A 16232-nucleotide genomic window follows, 5' to 3' on the forward strand; every position below is an offset into this window, starting at 1 on the left:
CAATCTCACTTACATGAGGCTCCTGGAGTAGTCACATTCATAGAGACAGAAAGTAGAAAGGTGGTTGCCAGGGGCTGGGGGGAGGGGGGAGTGGGGCGTTGTTTAACAGGGACAGAGTTTCAGCTTTGCAAGCCAGAAAAGTTCTGGAGGTCGATTGCACAACAATGTGAATATACTTAACACGACTAAACCGTGCACTTAAAAACTGTCGTTAAGATGATAAATTTATGTTATGTGAATTTCACCACACTTAAAAAATTTTTTAATTAAATAGCCACCTACGGCTAGAGGCGGCGGAATCGCAACCCCGCCGCTTTAGAGATGGTGCTGTCCGCTGCGGTGACGTCCCCCTAAGCTGTTTCTAACCACCACTGTCCTCTTCATCCAGCTTCTTTCAGGAGTCAGGGCTCCTCGTGGGAGCAAGATGCTCACGCGTCCCTGGGGTGCCCTGCACAGAGGCCGCATCCTCACGCTCTGGCTGGTGACCGCGGGCGGGGTGCAGACGTGCGGGGCTGGAGCACTGTACCCCTGTAACTAGGAGACCACTCACAGAATGTCTAGACAAGGAGGGAGGAAGCCGCAAGCGAGAAAAGGTCTTTGTCCTCAAGTCCAGTGAGTTGTTATTGAAGGACATGAATGCTCTGCGCCCCAGCCGAGCCGAGCTGGGGTTTTCTTCGCCTGCCTGCCAGACTGCCCTGCCCTTTCATCTCAATGAAGCTCCAGAGTGTCTGTCCCTCATCAGTGACCTTACCCAGAAATAAGAAAGCTATAATTGCCTGAGAGGAGGAAAATGACTATCTCTATAAGCTAGAGGCTTATTAACTGTCTCGCAAGGAATTCTGACAAAGTGCTTTGACTTGCTCACAAAAATGAAACCCAAATGTCCAGCAAGGTTGCCTTACTCCGCAAGCTCCCAATTTTACCAAGCGGACTGGGTAAGCTTAATTCCAGGGTCTGTGAACTACCAGCTTCCAGAAAAGTCAAGGAGACATCATTTATATTACATTATTTATTGATAAATTCGTTGAATTATTGGCATTCCTGAAGTGAAAACAAGACAAAAGATAGTCACTTAGGAATTGGTTTTTCTTTCGTAGGTCTACTCTTGGGATCATAAAGGATAAATAAGCTGTTTGGGAAAGGAATTATCTAACTAGAAATCGGATGTCAATGCTAACCGAAACTCATGAAAGGCTCATCAAGCTCTGCTTCCAAGAAAGAAAGATCCTACTAAGTGTTCTGTTGAAAGCTCAAGGTAGCAGAGCGTAAGGCTTTGGGAGTCCACAGCTAGGGAACTGCAGTTTCTAATACTCAGTGCCTTGAATGAGGAACTATTTCACAGAAGAAAGACCACACAGGGTAGTAAGAAAGTAAGCAGGCTTTGGAGTCAACCTAGGTTCGAATCTCAGACCACTGTCACCTTCCCATGACAGGATAACGATAGGGCTGTGGTGAGGCGAAAATGAGCTGAAACTTGCAAATACTTACAAAGTGCTCAGAATACCATACAGGACATGGTAAGGACTCAGTCCTCATGAGGATGAGAAAAGGTACTGAGGAGGGCTGTTGCTTTGTCAAGGTCTGATCTGTTCAGATTTCAGAAATGGGCTTTTTCTTGACATATCTACATGCTCTGTCACCTTTTGAAGATTTGGTTCATTGTCCCTTGATGTCTTGGCCCTTTCTCTAATTTCAGGGGCAACATCTCCCTGTGACAGTCACCAGCCTCAGTCATCAGCACAATCTGCAGCTGACATACCTCTGAGCAGCATGAGGTGGGACGGGGGTGGCAAGCTGCTCGTTGGTTTGGTTTGGCCCAGGGTGTTGTCCCAGAAAGTGTTTTTTAAAATCTGAATTAGCACCTAACATTTTTAGATCTAGAGTTTCTTCATAGAAATTCAGATACTTCTGAAAACCCAAAAGATCTGGCAACCCTGGGAACCCATTCTTACATGACATCAAGACTGGAGCTGAGTAGGGGCTCCTCCCCACACTCCCCTCCACTCCCTGACACTGAGGCCAAAGACAGTGCCTCCTGGCCTCACCCTACGGCTATTGCTTTTCTCTTTATGTTTTCAGTGTTGGGTCAGCTGTACTCATTTACCATGCCTACTTGGCCCTGCAGCCCCATGTGTACAGAGGCAAGAGAATGAATGATGCACTTTAAGACAAACAGACCCTTGCTTGTAGCCTGACTTCACCCGCCAACCGCAACAAACAGGCAGGTTATGAACTCTCTGCACCAGAGTTTCCGCATGTGAAAATGGGACTAATCCCCCATACACAACAGAGCATAGCACTTGCATTTACGTGAGAGCATATGGAAAGCGCCAGGTCCTGTGGCTGTGTACAGTGGGCAATTAATAAATGTTTACTTTCCTCCATCTTACTGGTGATGATTTGCCACCATTACACCAATCCCTACTATGGCTCCTTCACCTTTTCTCATCAACGGTTTACACCTCGCACATCAGACACATGGTCCAAAGTGTAACCAAAATGTGCATACAGAATCAAACTGGAGTGATGGAGCCCCCAGATATAAACCATCGATTTGCAGAGAATGCAGATGACACCAGAGGGAGGCAATCAGGAAGGTCTAGACTCGGAGAAACTATGGGACAAATCTGATTTCTTCAATGACAACAACAAAAACTGCAAGGAAAGAAAGTTTAAGAGACAAAGTTACTTAGGAGATGTACCAGCCAACTGCACAGAATGGAATTTATTTGGGTCCTGATTTAAATAAACAATACAAAAACTTTATAAGACAATTGGGGAAATGTGAACACTGATCGAATATTTGATGATATTAAGGAATTCTTGTTTTAGATATTCTGACATTGTCGTTATGTCTGAAAAAAGAGCCTGTATCTTTCAGAGGTACACACCGGAGTATTTCCATGTGAAATGATATAATGAAAGCAATCAAGGGTGGGACAAAACAGTGAAAGTTCAGATGAGACAAGTTTGGCTATGCAATAAATATCGCTAGAGTTGGGTAATGGGTACACAGTGGTTTAATATACTGCCCTATACTGTATACGCTTATAATTTCTATAATAAATAACTTTTTAAAGCAAAGCACACGAGGGGTTCCTGGGTGGCTCAGTTGGCTAAGCATCCGAATCTTGATTTCAGCTCAGGTCATGACCTCAGGGTCCTGAGATTGAGCCTCGCATTGGGCTCTGAAGTCAGTGGAGAGTCTGCTGGAGATTCTCTGCCCCTCCCCCTGATCACACACACCCTCGCTAGCTCTTTCTTCCTCTAAAATTAAAAAATAAATCTTTAAAAAAATAAACAAAGCACAGCACATGATGAGATGTTCAAATTTCTTTTAAGGTTAGAAACAGCACTGGACTGATCTAATACAGGGAATGTTTTCTTGGAGTTATTACTCAACTTTTGGGGGCTTAGACACCTCTTTGAGGAAGGATTACTGGGGTAGGGCGATGGATAGGAATCTTAGTTTGGCTTGGTATGTCAGCGCAATGGGGAAAATGCTGAGCCCCTGGTTCCCACTACCCTGCCATCTCTCTTTCCTTCAAGTTTCAAGATGTTTATCCCTGCTCATCAGACTGTAAGTCCCACAAAGGCAAGAACTCTTACATAAGCCCTTATTTCCTGGCACCTAGTACATAGACCGGCACGCATTAAGACCTCAATAAATGTTTGTTGAATAAATGAAGGGAAAGGGACATATCTATATTTTACCTTCAATGAGAGAAAAAGAGCAGGAAAAGCTCATTTTGCCAAGGTGCTCCCATGCTGTGGTTCGGTCCATGGTCCCACCACGCATCAAAATCATCTGGGGAGTATGTTAGAATGCAGATTCCCAGACACACCCTCCTTGCAGATTCTGTTCAGTAGATCTAGGCTGAGATTACAGGCAGCATATTCTAACAAATGCCAGTTCAGACTGGTGTGCAACGCCCGTTGGTGCAGGTTATTTAACCTCTTTGCTTCTCACAGCATTATTCATTTTTTCTGCTGGCTCTTTGTGGAAATTTGCAGCACACACATAACAGTATAATAAACCCCCTTAAGGCATCCACCAGCCTCAGAGGCCATCAACTTTCTGCCTTGTTCTTTCTCAACTTTATTTTTAAGGAAACCATCTAATTTTAATTGAATGTTGCTGAATTCAGCAACAGTATCGGCAGCAATACTCTGCCTTGAGCATAAAGGTGGGTGAAACCCATCTCTGGTTAACTTGAGAAAGCAGGGTTTTCTTTTCCCTAATATGACAAATGGAGGGGTAGGAAGCTACGCTTTCTTGGTCTCCAGCTTGAACACAGGGAAATCAGAGTACAGGATAATCGGGAAGATTTGGATTGTTAATTGTCATTTCAATGTTTTGCATTTTGTGCTACTTTAAAGAAGTAAAGTTTCATCCAACTCCCTAAAAATGCCATTTTTTAAGAAAGTGTTCTTCATTGACAGAAGCAAGACTGGCAACTACCATGACTCCTCTGCCTTGGCTAGAAAGTGAGAATTTGAGCCAGAAAAAGAGAAAAGTTAAATATCATTTCAAGTAGCTGAGTATTTCTAAATCAGTAAGATGCCTAAGAAATGTCCTCTGCATACATTTTTCTTAATGACTGAAATGATCACAAACAGTTGTTATTCATTCCAAAAGTACTGCAATAAAGGTTATTAGCTAGAAGAAATGAAAAGAGTGTCTGTTTAAAAATTGCAAAACCCAGGGCACCCGGGTGGCTCAGTCAGTTAAGGGTCCAACTCTGGGTTGAGGTTCAGGTCACGATCTCAGGGTCATCAGATGGAGCCCGCTGTTGGGCTCCACGCTGGGCGTGGCATCTGCTTGAGATTCTTTCTCTCAGGGCGCCTGGGTGACGCAGTCAGTTGATGCCTCTTGGTTTCAGCTGGGGTTGTGATCTCGGGCTGGTGGGATCCGGCCCCACGTCAGGCTCTGCACTGGGCATACTCTTTCTCCTTCTCCCTCTGCCTCTCCTCCCACCCCCACATCCCCCGTTCTCGAGCTCTCTCTCTCTCACTCTCTCTCAAATAATAAATAAATCTTTAAAAAAAAAAAAAAGAAGATTCTCTCCCACTGCCCGCCCCCCCCATGATTTTAAATAAACAAATAAAAATTGTAAAACCAAAATTCCAGGCCATTAATGACCATTCAACTTCATCATAACCCCTCATAATTTAATGGGCCACTGCTGCTTCATTCGCCTCCCCCAAAATATAGCCATTTAGATGATCATAAGAATCAAAAAACAAAACAAAACAAACATATGTAATTACCTATCTATATATATCATGGAAAGCTGGAAAATATATAAATACACAGAATCAACCTGGTGAAATGAAAAGAGGTCACACAAATTAAATATGGTATCATTCAAAATATGTATATTATCTAAATAGATGATACAAAAAGATAAGCAAATGCAACAAAATGTTTAAGAGCAGTAGTGTCTCTGGGTTGCAGAATCACAATTTCTTAACCTCCATATATTTAGGTATTTTCAAATTTCCCACAGGAAAGTACAGTATTTGTAATGAAAATATTTTAAAAAGAAAAAAGAAAAGGAAGAGTCGTAATCAAAATAATCTATTATCCTGTCTCGCCACAGGTAGTAAATATGGTCTTGCAACAGGGCAGAAACCCAGGAATTGGAGAGAACCGTATAACTCGGTCCTGGCAAATGCACTCATTTTACCTTTGGGCCAAATCTGATTCTGCTTCATTTGCACTATATGGTCACAACGAGAAATATGAATAAAGCAAAATGTCTAACTTAATGATTCATGGGACAAACTAGTAACTACGGAAATGCAGAGTTTTCTATATATAGTCAAATGGAATGCTGTATCTGCATTTATTCATAGAATAAGTTAAGTGGTAAATGGTCACTTTACAAAAGTATTCTTCAAATCACTCCAGAATTTCTCTATAATACAAAATATTCTAATATGATATTTTCCAACTTATAAATGTCAAAAAATTTTCATGGAAACCCCCACGTAACAGTCATTATAGTTGGCTTTGGTAACACTTCCAATGGATTTGGATGTACTAAATGGCAAGAGAACCCTATACTATTTGAAAAACAGTAGTGCAGATATATATGGCTCATTATTTCGTTTGTGTACATTCAAGGTTGGGACACATGTGAATTCAAGGACCATCTGCAAAAACTCCACCACACCCAGTGGTCTGTCCATCACTCTGGGGTATTTAAAATATAGTATCACTCACAAGAAAACTCAGGCTGCAAGACTGGCGACTATCATGACTCCTCTGCCTTGGACAGAAAGTGAGAATTGAGCCAGAAAAAAGAAGAGCCCTTTTAGGGATTTTAGAGTGAAGGAAAGAGGAGAGATTAGTTGAATGGCATCCATTTCTCATGGATGTAACAATTTTTTAATTGCAGGAAAGAGTAGATAAATAGTACAAGCAAGATTAATTCTCCACTCAAGCTTGCCAAATTAGAAAAATATAGTCTGATCAAGTTCATTGTAAGGAAGATGTCTTCCAATACGTGGCAGGTTGGAAGACATTTTGCATCTTTCATAGTAACACAAAGAAAGAAAATGACTTGCATCACATTAATGACATAGGTTAGACTGTGCAGTTAAATTAATCTCTCTAGAAGGTTACATTATAGCTTTTTAAGAAAGGATCAGACATTAAAAAAATAAAAAAATAATAAAAATAAAAAAAAATAAAGGATCAGACAGGTCCCAATTCCATGTACAGCTCCTCCATTTACTAAGTTCTTCGTCTATAAAGTGTAGCCATGATGTCCACCATGAACTATTATGGGGATTAAATGAGATAATATATATAGCATATACAGAATAGAGAAACACCCAACGCTTGCTTCTTTGACTTGTTCTAAAAAAACAAAGTTCTTGAAACATAATGATAATGGAGATAAAGGAAGAATGTGTTTGAGGTAGGCAGGTATGTGGTTAGCTGCCAAAAGCATTCTCTGTGGGAAAGATCTGGAAGCTACTAAGCAAGCCACATCTAGGGTCCTTTCATTTCCTTCTGTTCTCTTTTCTGACATTGCTGCCATTGTGTCCACTAATTTGGCAAGGTTGCTTTGAATTATGACCTTCCTATTCCCACCATCTGTTTTCTTCTCCCATCTAAATAATGCATTGTCTATTCTGATCTTTTCCCATTAATGTGACTTGATATGTACCTGTTAACTCTGCAAACTGGGATTTCAGAAACACTTCTCAACATTCTCTGTCCCTGTAAAAAGTTGGTTAACTATTCATTTCCTACAGAAGAAATTAACTAATAAGACTAAATCTTGCTGGTAACCAGAGGATACCTTTACTACGTCTAGCAAAATGTGACTTAAAAACAACTTTGTAAATACCCTTTAATGTTAGAGCCATTTGCTGTGTTTTACCGTTAGAAAATGCATCCCATTTTATTATCAAAAGAAACCTGTATTTGTATATATGAATATATGCATGTATATACGTATACATATATGTATGTGCACAAACATTCATGTAAATATAAATATATACAAAAGGGGGGAGAGAGAGAGAGAAAAGAACCTTGAGGATTAATGGATTAGTATCTAACTGAGAATTGGCAGTGAAAGTAAGGATGGGATACACAGATAGAAGCTTTAAATTTAATTTATCTAGTTATGTCATTTTAAATTTATAGCAAGCTCATATTACTTTGTTGGGGTTTTAATTATTAAAAAAATCTGATTCCTTTGGTGCTTAAGAAAGACATTTTAAGACATTTCATTTAATTCTTTTAGGTCACTAGGGCACTTCTAAGTGCAAGTTTAAAAATACACTAAGGTTTTACTTTGAGAGGAGAAGAAGATATTCAGAGGAGCCTCCGATCGCTACATTATTTTAGTTAGAATTTTTAAGAAGTCAGATGAACTACCAATATGTATTTTGAGCCCCTAATCACCTCCAAAGCACCTTGAGAAAAAAAAGCACCCAAGAGAAAATGGAACTACAACAATGTTTTCAAGGTCTTTATCACTAGAAGAGGTGCTCATGAGCACAAACGAGAGAGAACAGCACCCCAACTGAAAATAAGATTGGAAATGCTTATAGGAGCTTGCAAGGATATGTAGCTCACTTTAGGGGGGTATACTAAGCACTGGGGAAGCTAGGCTAAATATATATAACTATTAAGAACAGAAGAAGGGAACATTAACCTCTCTCTGCTTCAGGTGACGCTCAAGCTGGTTGGCCCTCAGCTTCCTTCCCTCCCAGTTACCCTGACTGAGTGACCTGACAGTCCATCCCCTTCAGCTCCCCACCACCCTGGACTGGGCTGCTGATGTGGGGAGCTTCTAGAGGAAGGTGTGATTAACGCCTCCACCACTCTTGCCTTCTTGGATGGCAGGTTGTTCCCCTGTCCCAATGGGAATGGGACATGTGATCTTAGCCATCCTTTCCATTACAAGAGCTTTGCAACTATCCTTAAGAGTTGCTGAGAAGACCATTCCATTTAAGGGCCAGACTGGGGGTAAGGATGACAGTGAGGGTCGAAGAGACCCACAGAATGATGGCAAAGAATGTGCCTATCCCTGGGTCAGGGCAGAAACAAAGTGCTAGAGGGGTGTGGTCGATCTACCTCAGAGACAAAGCAAGTACAGATCCTACCTCACGCCCAATAACTTTTACATTTCTTGGCTCTTCCATCCATTTGCTTCCCAAGTTCCATTAAACTTTTCAAAAATCTGGCAAAATGTTTCCAGAGCCTCTCTGGACCTATGATCCAAAAATGATACTAGCTTTACAGAGTCATTTGACAGGAGTAATTAAATAATTAAAATCACAAAATCTTACATTACTACATATAATAATGTAAAACACATAAAATCTTACAATCTTACATATTACTATTATTATTAAGAGTATGAAGCATTCACTATGTGCTTAGTAATATGCTAAGCAAGATACATATAAATATATATAATATAGAAATAATAAAATAACTTAATCCTCACAATAACCACATCACAAAGGTATTATTATACCCCCCTTTTTAAAAGATTTTGTTCATTTATTTGAGAGAGAGACAGAGCACGCACACGAGCAGGGAGAGGGGCAGAGAGAGAGGGAGCAGCAGACTCCCCGCTGAGCATGGAGCCTGACACAGGACTGGATCCCAGGACCCTGAGATCATGACCCGAGCCGGAAGTCAGACACTTAACCGACTGAGCCACCCAGGCGTCCCTTAGTATCCCCTTTTTTAAAGATGAGAAAATTGAGATCAAGAGTGGTTAAGTCTTGTCCAGAGTCATATAACAAGAAAGTAGCAGAGAGAGAACTCAGACTCCAGAATGCCCTAACCACCCGACTCTACCTGCCATCCAAAGGCAGGAAGCGTCTCTGCTGGTGTGAGCATCTACGCCCATCATTGGAGTTCTGTAGTTTTCTTTATAGGGCTTCTGCCCATTTTCGGATAAGTTTACTAGAGAGAGATGTACAAACCCTCAGTGAAGAAAACTGTAAGGCTTTATGGAGACATGGGAGAAGATCTGAAGGGAGCGATGCTTGTGCTTTGCTGGGAAGAGCCAATGTTATATGGAGCTGTCAGTCTTCCTACGGTAATCCACGGAGTCACTAGGCAGCAATCAATCTTGGTTACAATCTGACCAAAAATGATCCTGGAGCTCATTAGAAAGGATGTGGGACAAGACAAAAAGTTTCATAAATGAAAACTAATGAGGAAAAACTAGCCCTGCATGGTATTAAACCACGTTAGGAAGTTTCAATAATTACAACAGTTCAGTACTGATGCAAGAATAGACAGATCAACAGAGCAGACACTACTGAAATATATCCATATAATGTCGGAAATTAGTGTAGGATGAAGGCTGAGTTTGAAAGCAAGGTGAAAGGATGTATTAAACAGTAAATGTTGTTGGGATAATTAACTATTTGGGATGGGGAAAGCAGGAGAGAAATCTGTGCAGACCCCCAACACTCCTAATCTCCCCCCAAATGTTAATACTCAAAATTTTTAATTTTTAGAACACATATGGGTAGAATCAGAGGAAGGCTGGTCTTTTTGTTGTTGTTGTCCTCATATGTACATGTGTAGAAGTAAAAGTTATCTCAGTGCGTAGTGTTGTATGTAATAAAGTAATGTAAATGCCAATAAGCTCTTTTTTTTAGAATTATATAATTTGCTTTATTTTTTTGATAATAATTTTTTATTATGTTATGTTAGTCACCATACAGTACATCCTTAGTTTTTGATGTAGTGTTCCATGATTCATTGTTTGCGTATAACACCCAGTGCTCCATGCAATACGTGCCCTCCTTAATACCCATCACCAGGCTAGCCCATTCCCCCACCCCCCTCCCCTCTGAAGCCCTCAGTTTATTTCCCAGAGTCCATAGTCTCTCATAGCTCATTCCCTCTTCTGTTTAACCCCCCTTCATTATTCCCTTCCTTCTCCTACCGATCTTCCTGCTATTTCTTATGTTCCATAAATGAGTGAAACATATGATAATGCAAGTTGGTACAGCCACTTTGGAAAACAGTATGGAGGTCCCTTAAAAAGTTAAAAATAGAGCTACCCGATGGTCCAGCAATTACACTACTGGGTATTTACCCCAAAGATACAAACGTAGTGAAAAGAAGGGCCATATGCACCCCAATGTTCATAGCAGCACTGTCCACAATAGCTAAATTGTGGAAGGAGCCGAGATGCCCTTCAACAGATGACTGGATTAAGAAGACATGGTCCCTATATACAATGGAATATTACTCAGCCATCAGAAAGAATGATTACCCAACATTTGCAGCAACATGGACGGGACTGGAGGAGATTATGCTAAGTGAAATAAGTCAAGCAGAGAAAGACAATAAACTCTTGTGTTAAAATATGCCGTATCTCCTCCCACGGGAACCATCTCGCAAGTCGGTGGACGGCTCTTATTCATCCCATTTAAAAAAGGAGATTGCAAAGCATCTCAATGAGGGACCCGCTCAAGGCAACACACCTAATTAGAGGCAGAACCAGAGCTTGGACCCTGAATGAGATGTGTTCATCTCATTTCGATGTGTTAGGTATGTTTGTAAAACCAGACATCTCAGACTTGGAAGTTACTTTCCAATATGACGTGTGGTTGTGTCCATGCTGCTTTTTCATCACCCTGGTTCCTGTCCCACCACCACCACCACCCCTGCCAACCACAATTCCACTGACTCCAAACTCTGGATCACTGCATACTCTGCTTTTTCCACCTCAGAAGTCTCATAACTCAGCAGCCCCAGCACACTTCATACTCACGCTCTCCAACTACCCAGGGTCCCTGAGCACTCCCTCCTGCTGGTCCTTCTCCATCCACTCTATCTCCCCCCTGCTTCTATTAAAAAGTCTCTCCCCTTACACACCCAGTTCTGTGCACAGTACCACACACCACAACCAACCTCCACTTTCCGTTAATGATCTAGACCAATACAGTGTAATGAAAGACAGATGTAAACCACATCATGTAATCTTATGTTTTCTAGGAGTCACATCTAAAAAAAGTAAAGAGAAGCTGGTGAAACTATTGTTAATAATATATTCTATTTAAACTGAATAGATCTAAAATATTACTTCAATATATAATCAATACACAAATTACTAATGAGGTATTTTAAATTCTTTTTTCATGCAAATTTTGAAATCTGGGGTGTAATTTACACATCTCAGTTTTGACTAGCCACATTTCAAGTGCTCAAGAGCCACACGTGGGTAGTGGCTACTGGCTACTGAATTGGACAGCAAAGACCTAGGCTCTCATTCCAATGAAAATGCCCCCAAACTTTCCTAAGGACTAATTACTACTGGATAAAGAGATCATGGGTGGCTTTTTAAAAATAACTGGATTACTGTTCTCCAACAAACACAAATTGCACACGGTTAAGTATTTCCAAATATTGCGATTTTAAATATCTTTGGTATATCAGGGGAATTTAAGTGAATGAATCTTCATATTCATGCTCTAATGCAAGTTATTCTTTTTTAAACAGCATGGATGGCATCATCATCTGTCCTCCCTTGCACATAATCACCCATACCTAGCTCCCATCCGCTTCACCAATGCGAATTACTCTCCCTGTTCCCTGCAACCCACGCACCTCCTCCTTCTACAGATCAATGGGCTGAAGAAATGGAATGCCCAGAAGAAATATTTTGTATCCTCACCACTTCTGCACAAATATTAACCCATGCACACTTTCCAGTTCGGCTTTAGTAGATCTGTGGTTACTGGTATATGACCAAGAGAATTCAAATTCAAATTCTAGAAAAAGCCTCTGTATCCAGTGCTGCTTAAAATTCGACACACTCAAAAGCTATTACATATCTCACTTTGGTTTCTTTGTAAAAGAAATTGACCCAATGATTCTCCCTAAACACAAGCCACCCATTTTTTAATCAAAGAATGCGTTTCTCACCTTAAAGAATACGACTAAAGTTATGTTTTTGGTGCTTAAATACAGAAGCAGTCTAGTCACTGGAAAATGCGGACATGAGGTGCACACAGCTTAAGAAGTTAAATGGTTTTGAATTTGGAAACTAAGATGTAGCCACTTACTTTAAATACCCATTGATTTTTAAATTCATGCTACAGTTTGCTTTTGAATTGCTCTGTTTGCCATCCTAATAATGACAGGTTTGTCCCTTTTGCCCAAGCTGTGCAAGGTGACATGTGGAACCCTAACCTGGGCAGCTCCGAGACCTGGATTTTGATCCTCACTGCCAGTTGCCAACCAGCTATATGACCTTGGGTGCAGCCCAATCACCCTGCTGGATTCAGCCTCCCTCCCGCGCTGTCAAAACGGGGTTGACAGCAGTGCTCTCTCAGGCTGCTTCCAGCTCGCCATTCCTGACCATAGCACTAATCTTCCTCTATTCCATTATCCCTGAAACACTTGCCTCCTCATGCGTCTCCTCCTTCCTAAATGAGAAGATGGCTGGCAGCACAGCAATAAAACCGGAAAGAAAGGCTGATAAAAAAAAAAAAAATCCTAAAATGAGTCACCTTTCAAGAATTTATCATTCTCTGATGCCTGGGTGCTTGATCATGGACCTATATATTCTTCCAATGAAACTTGTTCTAAGAACCTGGTATTTGTTATGTACTGTTCTTGGGTGATGTTTACACTAGACTCATTTCTTTTAAAAAGCCACTCATAGGTATAAAATAAACAGAAGTTATGCATCAAACAGACATAAGCAGCCATATAAATCGTCCTTAGTGGAGCCTGGAGAAAATCAGATCAAAATCACAGAGAATTCTAATTAGGTCTTTGCACCAGCTTTTAGTAAGTTAGAGAAGATAATTACAGCTCCCCAAACTTCCCACTTCACTTCCCCCACGACCCTGCTGCCCCCTAAAATCCAGCCTGCTGCACGAATCACTCCCTACCCCTTAGGACCAGCTGGAGAGCCTTCCCTGATGCCGAGGTCCTCACCAAGGCTTAAGTCAGGGGGCGGCTGATGTTAGCTGTGGTCTGTACGCTTCCGCCTGGCCTGACTTTTTTCACGCTGCCATTTTGAATTAACATAGGTTTCCTCTGCAACCCCCGGCATCTTCTGGTCAGGCTTGGAACATAGTTGGCGCGCGCACACACACACACCCCACCGGGAGAGCTGGACACAAGTGTAATTCAAGACCATCACGTCAGAATTAAACAGCAAATCCAGAAAGCCCATACGTAAAACCCTTACCAAGTCAGTTTTGAGTCACAGCGAATGACAGCTTCCTTAGATGCACTTGGGTTTCATGGACATTTTAAACCCCTAAATCCGAGTTCTCGTCAATTCTTTAAAAGTTCAAGCATCCCCCCTGTTTCGCAGACCACACTAGTCTCAAACCTCAGCAGTGATGTCGCCAAATAATCAGCGCCCTGACAGACAAGCGAACGGAGGACTGAAGTGCATAATCATAGCAGAAACGCGTGAGCGCCTTCTACCAGTAAGTGTCCTGGCGCCATGGCGTACCTGTCCTGACACCCCTCCACTCCCAAGGACCTCCCGGAAAGTGGCTGGGGGTTGGGGGGGGGGTGTTGTGTCAAGTCCTGCAGCCCGCATAGACGACAGCAACAGCCCTTAAGGGGAGGGCAGTCCCCTGGCCATGATTCGCGATCGCAAACCGGATGGACGTGGGCGCAGAGCCAGGTCAAGGACAGCGGGCCCCACCAGGCAGCCATGTTCGCGCTACCCTGGTGGCAGGTGCGCTACCTCCCGGCAAGGTGCCAGGCCCACTCCACCACCAGCGCTGCCACCACCGAGCGAGCTGCGAACCTCGGGAGCAGCCCGAGAGGTGGAGGGTGGGGGGTCACAGGCACACACCCCAGCGGGGCAGCAACTTAGCTACCAGGACATGGAAACACAGGAAAAGCACCCGGAGGTCAGGGCAAACGATGGGGTTGGGGTGTAGAGCGGAGAGACAAGCTCACACCAGGCGGCAGTGCCCGCGCCCCGGGGTGGGGCGTCCCTCTCCTGCGCCCCCTCAACCTACTAGCCCGAGTCATCCCCACCCGGGCGGAAGCCACCTCTCCCCCGAGCCCCCAGAGACCCCAGCCTGCCCTAGCCACCACCCGCCGGGTTTCGGCCCGGAGTAGCGCTACCCGCCAGTTCGGAGGGACAGGGGTCGGCCACGAAGCAGAGGGGACGGCGATGGCGGACGCGGCCGAAACGCTCGGGGAGAAGCGGCTGCGGACGCCCTGCGCTCCCAGCCGTGCCCGCCGCGGCTCACCTGCGGGGCTGCGGGCTCCGGGCTCGGCTCTGCGGTGCTGATGCTGCGGCCGCCGAGGGTGCGGGTGCTGCCGCGGCGGCGATTACTGCGGCGACATCGGGGGCTGCAGCTGCAGTGGCGGAGGCAGCCGTCGGGCGCTTCCCCCTCCCCAGACTCCCGGCGCTCGGGCCCGCCGCCCCCTGCGAACAGCTGGCCCGGCTCACGTGACCGCTGGGCCCACCCCCGCCTCCCCCACCCGGGCCCCTGGGCCGCGCCGCACCCGCCGCGTCTGGGCGCAGGGGCTGCAGCGCCGCGCTCGGCCTGGTAGGGGAGGGCGCCTGGGAGCAGGGGAGCGGCCGAGAGGGCGGCTGTCGCCGCGGGAAGTGGCTCCCTCTTGGCTCGATTTTTAGTTCTTGGTCACGGCCGGGATTGCGGCTCTCTTGAGAGGGAGAACTCGGGCTTTACGGATTCAGGCCCCACTTCCTTCCCGCGCACTCCCGAACTCCGCAGTAGGGTTCCTACGAGCGGCCTCGGTGCCTAGGCAAAATTTCCCCGCGGAAAAACCAGTCCTGTTCGTCGTTGACTCCCAGGTGCAAGCCAACTCCCTGGTTTTAAAGGTGCTGTCCTGCGCCACGTTGCTAAGTGAGACCCGATGCTGGGTACATTGAAGCCCAAAGAGGTTAAGAAACTCGCCCAAGGTCACACAGCAAATAGCAAAGCCAAGATTCCATACCTGGGTTAATAAATCCACAGACAGGTGACAAGTGTGTTGATGCTGGCATCAAGGTCATTGGTCAGGACATGACCATCCGTCTGTTAACAGATCACAGACTCTACCTCTTACAAACTGACAAGACCAACTCAAAGGATACGAGGAGATAGTTCACAAGAAAACAAACTCAATACCACTCAGGCACATGAAAAGATATTCAGGCTCACTTAACTGCAAATCAAATAGACAAGGTAGCATTTTCCATCTATCAGAGTAACAAAAATAAAAAAGGTTTTATAATCTCCACGGGGCACAATTTTGCAATATGTCCCCAAATAACAAATACATCGTCTTTGATCCAAGGATTCCGCCTTTCTAATTTATCCTACAGATTTATTGATAAAGGTGTGAAGTGATATGAGTACAAGGTCATCCATTGCTACATTATTTGGCTAGTGAAGACTGGACGCAAATATCCATCAAAAAAGGACTGTTAACTATATTACAGCACATCAATACAATGGAACGCTATCCAGCTATAAAAACTTAAAAATGGGGAATATCTATGTCTATGTACTCATATGAAAGATTTCCAACCAATACTAAGGGAGGTGAGGGGATAGAACCATGTGCAGAATATTGTGTGTTACCGTTTGTGGGGAAAAAATATGCCTGTACTCATATTTGCAAATGCATGGAATATCTTTGGAAGAATACAGAAGAAAATGTAATAATAGATGCCACCAGGAAGGAGAATTGGGTGACAGAATGCAGGGGAGGGAAGGAGACTTTCTTTTCACGTCTT

General features: G+C 43.7%; 1 protein-coding gene across 2 annotated transcripts in view; it reads right to left on the reverse strand.

Moving 5' to 3' along the window:
* The window catches only part of SCRN1 (secernin 1), a 60365-nt gene extending 45426 nt beyond the window's left edge, over nt 1-14939 (reverse strand). The window contains exon 1 of one of the 2 annotated variants that reach the window (XM_026508582.4): nt 14737-14939. The gene's annotated coding sequence lies outside the window, so the exon portion shown is untranslated. The remainder of the gene's footprint in view (nt 1-14736) is intronic. The other variant, XM_057304294.1, reaches the window with a different exon arrangement.
* Nucleotides 14940-16232: the final 1293 nt, after the last annotated feature.

The sequence above is a fragment of the Ursus arctos genome, unplaced genomic scaffold, assembly GCF_023065955.2.
Source record: "Ursus arctos isolate Adak ecotype North America unplaced genomic scaffold, UrsArc2.0 scaffold_3, whole genome shotgun sequence".
Classification (NCBI taxonomy): domain Eukaryota; kingdom Metazoa; phylum Chordata; class Mammalia; order Carnivora; family Ursidae; genus Ursus; species Ursus arctos.